This window comes from Diadema setosum, chromosome 7 (genome assembly GCF_964275005.1).
Source record: "Diadema setosum chromosome 7, eeDiaSeto1, whole genome shotgun sequence".
Lineage (NCBI taxonomy): Eukaryota > Metazoa > Echinodermata > Echinoidea > Diadematoida > Diadematidae > Diadema > Diadema setosum.
In genome coordinates this window covers 14,267,360-14,275,043 of record NC_092691.1, presented here as the reverse complement: position 1 = coordinate 14,275,043, position 7,684 = coordinate 14,267,360, and the positions used below count along the sequence as shown (strand labels likewise).

At 36.4% G+C, this 7,684-nt stretch overlaps 1 long non-coding RNA gene across 1 annotated transcript; it reads left to right on the top strand.

The window, feature by feature from the left end:
- Window positions 1–4,434: 4,434 nt before the first annotated feature.
- Window positions 4,435–6,543, top strand: LOC140230340 (uncharacterized). The gene is made up of 3 exons (XR_011901392.1): window positions 4,435–4,963; window positions 5,773–5,900; window positions 6,522–6,543. It is a non-coding gene; the product is annotated as an uncharacterized lncRNA (long non-coding RNA).
- The last annotated feature ends 1,141 nt before the right edge of the window (window positions 6,544–7,684 follow it).

Here is a 7,684-nt window from a genome sequence, read left to right as displayed (position 1 = left end):
TACCGTTTAAAGTTTAAAATTAATTTTATGAGTGATTGGACGGTGAGATTACGTCCCACCTCACCCTCCCACAATTTCAAACGGTAACTTAATCTCTCTAGTAGGTAGGGCAGATATGTAGCAAAAATTGGTCGAGATGCTCACATCCGGCAGAAAGTATGAAATTTTGCATATATGTGTATTTTGGGGTGCTGATTTAAAAAATTGCCGGATCCAAGAGATCTGACCATGGGGTCAGCAGCCATTTTGAATTCCAATATGGCCGCATCAAAAAACAAATTGAAAGATCCCTATCTTCAGTTCTGAATGAACTGTGGCACCAAAATTTGGTACACAAGAGCGTTTTGACATATTGAATAGGATGACAGATCAATATGCAATGTCTGACAAACATCGAATGGCCGCCATTTTGAATTCCCATATGGCTGCCTCGACGAAATGTTCAAAATCCCTATCTCGAGTTCGAAGTGGTGAGTGACGCTGAAATTACATGTAGGTGCAAACAAGTATTTTAACATACTGAGGTAAAAAATGGACTAATGTGATGTGTCTGACAAACACAATGCCCGCTATTTTGAATTCAAATATGGCTGCAAAGACAAACATCACGACTAACATTCACGGGCATGCCAAAAAGTGCAGCAAAAATGAAGCATAATGCACCTTTCACTGATGTCACAATGTAAATACAGCAGTGCGCACTAAATCAGTTACAAACGCACGCTCAATCAGGTAGCCTAATTTACAAACCCGAGATAGATATTTTCAACACTCCAATATGGCAACTATGTAGGAAATTTCAAATTGGCTGCTGTGCAGCTTGTCAGAGATATCAAATAAGTCTGTTATTGAAGTCATCATATTACCACGCTTTTATGTATCAAATTTCAATGGCTTATGTCATTCAGAACTGAAAGTAGGGATCTTTGATGGCGGCCATATTGGAATTCAAAATAGCGGCCCACCCCGTGGCAAGATTTCTTGGATCCGCCAATTTTTGAAATCAGCGCCCCAAAATACCCCTACATGCAAAATTTCATACTTTCCGCTGGATGTGAGCATCTTTTTCACATATCTGCCCCACTACTCGTTATCTTCCTACATCAGTGGTCACATTCTTGCTTCTAATATTGAGTATATGACATAATCTCACCCTCCAATTACTCATGAAATTGATATTAAACCTCAATCGGTAAGTTCTCGTTTAATCTTCCATTATATCAGTGTCTTATGATTGGTATCATAGATAAGTTTTCTAAAACTTTGAAATAATCTAATGAGACAGTAAAAATGTCCCAAAATGATGTATTTTGACATATTTTGAGAAAATAAAGCTTTGCCCAAAATTCTGTTGCTGTTAAAGGTCAAGGTAACTGGGCCAAATGATATGCCACACCAATTTTCTATTTATGTGTACGTATGTATTTTGCTGGATGCTGATAATATCCAAATCATGTAATTATATTACAGATGTATTGTATATACTGATATATATATATATATATATATATATTGATGAAAATGATGATAATTGTTGAAAGTATACTACCGTTATTTTGTAATTTGTTAATGAAATTGCAGAAAGTTGATGTATTTGAAAAAATGGCATACAGAGAATAAATCAAATCAAATCAGGTCAAATCAAATCAAATATGCATCGTGTACCCTGATTGTAAAACAATCCATAACTTTCAATAGCTTTGAGCTATGACAACCAAATTCAACCCACTACTTACAAGGTCAAAGGTCAAAATGTCAATTACAACTGTAACTCTCCCTGATCTGATATGTATATCAGTATTGTGTGCTTTTAACTTTTTTGCAGCATTTAGCTATGACCACAAAACTAACACCATAGGTACATCACCAGAAAATACTGGTCAAGGTCTACAATAATATTGGTAAAGTCAGACAAGGTCAAATGTCAGGAGGTCAGTGAACTTTTTGGAAAACACTACAGTGCGCTCGCATTACAACAAAGACGGTTTTAACAGAATTTTGTTATAATGAAGTAAAAATTCATTTCACAAAATTATTGTTTTAATAAAGGCCAAGAAGTATGGTACAAAATTCGCATATAACAAACACAGTTGTAGCAGAATTTTCGTTATAACAACATCTTTTCCCAGCGCCATTGACAAAGGAAAACAAGAAATGTGCCCTGTCATAACATAATGTCGATCTCTTACGAAAATGCATAGTGGAACAAGCATTTAAAGAGCATTTCTGCGTGGGTGGATGCTTCACATCACTCTGCATTTGCTCCCTGTGTCCTGCAACATTTCTAAGGAGAACTTGCATTATTACAGTGTGTGATACATTACTCCGACAGGAAATAAGGTTCATTGCTATGCAGATTCATTTTTACAAAACACACATATTCTGATCCTACATGTAATGTACCTAGATGTTTGATAATAAGAACATTAATTAGGTTTCATTACTGCAAACATTTTGGTGTTATTCTGATGGTTCATTATTCATAAGGTTTGTTAATCCGAGAATAAAATAAGCTTCTTATTAATTAAGTTTGTTAATCTGAAAATGATACAAATCTTTGTTATTCCTAATGTTTGTTAATTGGAACATGAAATAAGGTTAAAAGGTTAAGGTTAAAAGATTTTTAAAAAGGTGAGTACAGTAGCAAAACTTCAGAATTACAAATCCTAAGATCATCTTCGGATAAATGAACCTTTGGAGTAATGAACCTTTCTAATTTTTATATTAAATAAACCTTCAGAATAACAAATCTTATTTCATACTAGAACAATGAATCCTACAATTCGTCGGCGCTCATACGAACCGTCGTATATGTCAAAATTTGGTAATTTTTTTGAATTTCAGATTTTGCCGCTTTAAGAAAGCCCAGCACACACTCTTTCTACTCACAAAATTTTGAAACCCGATTTTGTGTTTTAACAGAGAAATTTGATACGTCATTTTGCCTCATCGCGAATTAGCTGAACGCGCTCGTCCGAACCGTTGTATCGCTATACGTTGGTGTGTGTGAGCGTGAAACTCTGGGTTGCACTCAGAGAAGGTGTCGTATCGGCAGGTCAGCCAGAAGCAGACGTTGGAGCTTCAGCAGGATCCTTCTTAGGACCAGTGAGTTTTATCATAGTTTAACCATGAAATCATGTAATTTCTAATGAGTGAACAACTCCAAGCAAGTTCTACCCGTATAGCTGTCAATGGTCAAGAGAAATAGGGAGATTAATGGGTTTTTTTCTAAACTATTTTGTAGTTGTGTTTGGTGTAGTCCTGTGTATAGACAAATGTGTGCGTAGAAAGGGGATGAGCAAATCCTCCATCTTCACTGCACTGCCTGATCTCGATCTCATGCATATCACACGCTGTGTGGTACCATGCAAAACAAAAACGGTTTTCACGATCTAGAGTTGGCTTTATGTGGTTCATGTGTTAATCTAGTATGTGCTGGTCCATATGGGGCAAGCTGTTTAACACTTAATGGTGGCTTAATGTTTGAGATTTAGGCCCTACCACAAAAATAAACACGCTGTGTGGCACAGTAGTAATACAAAACGAAAAAGTGTCTACAGTAAATTGTTTGTGGTTAGGATTGAGATCGAGTTGGCTTATGTGGTTCATCATGCGTAATACAAAGTGTAGGTGTAGGCCATACCAAACTGTTAATTAACACTTAACGGTGCCTAGTTTGGGATTTACCACAATAATTACCAGATTTAGATTCGACCAGTCGCATGGCGTCTGGTCGGGCTAGTTCATTCAGTGTATTGATGATCAGTTCTATCTACGCACTTCTAGAAATGACCCCAAATATGCATACAAACATCAACAAAAACATGAAAAAAAATCTCTATAGTGTATCCTGCTCTGTATAGGCCTACACTGCTGAAATTGCCCATTATTGAATTATGAAAAGTTATTTCAAAAGTGATAAATTTTGAGTCTAATTTTGAATTTCATTTGGCAAACAAATGCTAAAATTAGACTGGAGGTCCAGGTCTTTGATTACCGGAGAAGAGGTTGCATTAAGAGAGACTATGTAATGTACTACAGAGGTACACATATAAGTAAGTAGAGTTAACTCATCAGATTAATTATGTTAGTTATAGGTCCATATCACACCTAGCTTCTGGGGTACTACGCCATGTGGTCTGTAAATGGACATGAGTAATTTAGTACGTGCATGTTGTCTAGAGATAAACAAACTGCAAACAATTTTTGTTGAACAAGTCTGTATTTGGTGCATTTCTATGTCACTGTTAGTGCCAATTAAGTCTCCATGATAAATCACCACAATAAAGGTGTAGTGCGGCTAGACTAGGACTATAGTTAGGAGGCCAGAGGTCCGTACTGTTATGATGTCAACTACACTGTTCCCTTACAATAGGCCTACATACAATATGTGTATTACAATTGTTAGATCTAGCCTAGGTACGGTACATTTTATAGAGTAGGCCTAACCAGTACGGTAGTTTTGCAGTACTATGAATACACATTGTACTGGGAATCTTGACTTGTAGTGTGTTTATAGATTGAATTGTGCTTGTGCTTCCTCGTGATGTAAATAATGGAACTCTGGAGAGAAGTGAGGTGCAAATTTTGAGCTGAAGACTTTGTTTTAATTGTGGTCAATATTTTTGTTTTTGTTTGTTACATGCAGTTCTTCGTCCTCGACGAAAGGGACAGACTGTGAAATCTATTGGGACAAGAATGGTACTGGTACTCGGAATACAGTACGGGTAGCTGTGGGTCAGCTTAGATTTAGGAAGGGCAGCATTCCAAAAGTGGGAGTTCCTGTATCTATGAGCTGGCACAGGATATTATGAACGGGGCAGTCACTCCTTTGTATGGGGAAGATGATGCTGAAGCAGTTCCGAAGACACAAGCACAAGCCCCACACATAGTACCGGTAGTGATGAGGAGGATATTTCTGATGATGACGATGATGACGATGTTTACCTGGCAAACTTTATAGGTAAGATTGTGAGCACACAAATGGAAGCATATGTAGGCCGTGTATGTACATTTATTATTCGATGCTTCTAATGACTTCAGAACCGAGCTGCTAACCTAGCAGTAGCTTACCCCTTATTACATGAATGCATTTAACCCATTCTTTATGGGAACCTGTTATATTAGGTTCTCATGGTGTCAACTCATTTATGGGAACCTTGTACACCACGTTTTCAAAATAGAGACACGAATGCGTGCTTTTGTCGACTAAATCCATGTTTAAACTTCATGGGTGATATACCGACCAAAAACAATGACTTTGCTTTAAAGATTAGTCATTCTTCTTTCAGTGTCGGTTCTTTTTCTGTGTTATAACTGCATGTATTTTGTCTGATAAACCTTTTTCCAACTTTTAGTAATAGTGCCCTTGTTTTGCTATAAAACTGAAGATGTGTGTAGAGAGCAAAGCCAATTTCAATAGATTTTGAACTCAACTGACCCCATTCAGGTTCCCTGTACGTAAGAAAACAGCTTGTAAGCCCATCAGCACATGCTCCATATGTTATGTCCAGTTGATGTTTTTTTGCATTGTTTGAAGGTACATGCAGTTGACCTGGGAAAGAGGATACATGTATGGTTTGACTGCTTTTGCATCTATACAGATTACCAATCTGTCCATTCTCTGTCAATGGGCAAAAAGAATGTCATTTGTGGGCATTTAGTGCTCTCAGAGAATTGCAGGATAAACGGGTCAGTCTTGATCAAAGTGTAAAAGATATGATAAAACAATGAAATATATGGATACCATGTATATTTTGATTTTCTTTCCAGTTGGCATCAACAAGATTGGTTCCATCCCAGCAATACCAGTGATGAACAGCGAAGCAGCACTGTCAGGAACTTCACAGCAGAGTGTCGGCACTGAACAATTTCTTACTGCACTGAACAATTTCTTACTGGTAACTATTTCTAATAGCCTATCTCATAGGAACAGCTGACAAGATATTGCTGAATCAATCTTTTTAGAATATGCATGAATAATCTGGATGTAATGATGTTATTTCAATTATATCTTAGCAAATTAGAAAGATGATATGGTCGACACCCAAGCAGAGAATGTAGAAACACCCTCCTGCCTTCCAATCATACCAGGACCTTCCCAGCAGAATGTTTGCAGCTGTAATCTGGATGACATTGTACTATCTGTCATATTGTAGCAAACATGGCTAACAGGAGAATGTAGCTTGTTTACCAATTGTATCCATTATCTATTACCAATTCTGATTATGATAGAAAATATCATTTGTCTTCCTTGGCACAAATATGTGTTTTGAAAATAATTTGCTTTCAAATAAAGTGAATTCTGTTGATAGATAAAAAAAAAAAAGAAGCTTGATGTATACATGTTTTGTATCCAGCCTGAACCAAATTGAAATCACCCGAAATACTAGTGTACACCTCTTTCTTATCAGGAATTATTACAAACAATGTAGTGATATTTACCCTTTTTGCTCCACATTGCAGAGGTATTCATTTTTTCTTTGTCATTATGTGTTTGTTCTATTTCTTTTATTAACCAGACATCCCTCCTGACAATGACATTCATCAATCTTGCTCAAGCAAGTTCTGCCATGAAGAGGTCTATTCAGCATGCCATGGGTTCCTTGTTCTTCTGTGCTGCACCCAATTACAAGTGTAGGACCAGAGTGAACATCATAAGGACCACACTCATTATGGATGTGGATATTAAAGTAAATGTTCTATACCCAGAGAATGCACATGTAGATGGATACAATCAGGAGTTACAATCTGTTACCAGAGCCACTACACATGCAATCAGGACACAAAAAATTTGATAGTTAAAACTTAAAAAAAAAAATAATGGCAAAGAATACACTGGAAGAAATCTGGAAAGCTCATAGAGGGTAAGAGGGGCAAGTTTTATCTTACATGTACAGTTGGCAGCAGAATTATTCAACCCCCTTGCATTATGGACACTCTGGCAAATTGAATAACATTGCAATTACTAAATCATACAAGTGGTGAACAGATAGTTTATTACAAATGCTTACCTGATAGTCTTTGATTTGCATATAGTTAGAAACTTTGATCATTCATGCATGAAGAGATACGATCCAGTAAGCACATTATGGTCATTTCAGACCTTTCTGTGATCACCGAAGCATGACTCGGTATGGTGTGATGATCACAATTAATTTGTTTTGTTTTCATGGAATTTTAAATAATATCTTGCCATTCTATACACAACTCTAAGCATTTCAATGGGTTATATTTATTTTGACATGACTTAAACTTTGAATTATTAATATCAAGGCTAAACCTCTGTACAAACTCTATGGTGGCAACTTTCACTAGACATAAGTTCATTCAAATATTTTTGTACAATGAAAAATACCAATTGAAATATTAAGAATCCTACATCAAATTCAGTCATATTGTGTTACCTATCAAAACATTGAGTGAACAAACCATGTTCAAAGAAGCATTTTACATTACGCTTCAGTGATCACTGAAAGGACTGAAAATGACCATAAATGTGCTCACTGGACCATATCTCTTTATGCATGAATAATCAAAGTTTGTAACTATATGCAAATCAAAGGCTATTGATCTGTTATTTACCTTTAACAAACTATCTGATCACCACTTGTATGATTTTGTAATAATCTGCAGTTATAATGTAATTCATTATGCCTGAGTGTCCAAAATGCAAGAGAGGGGT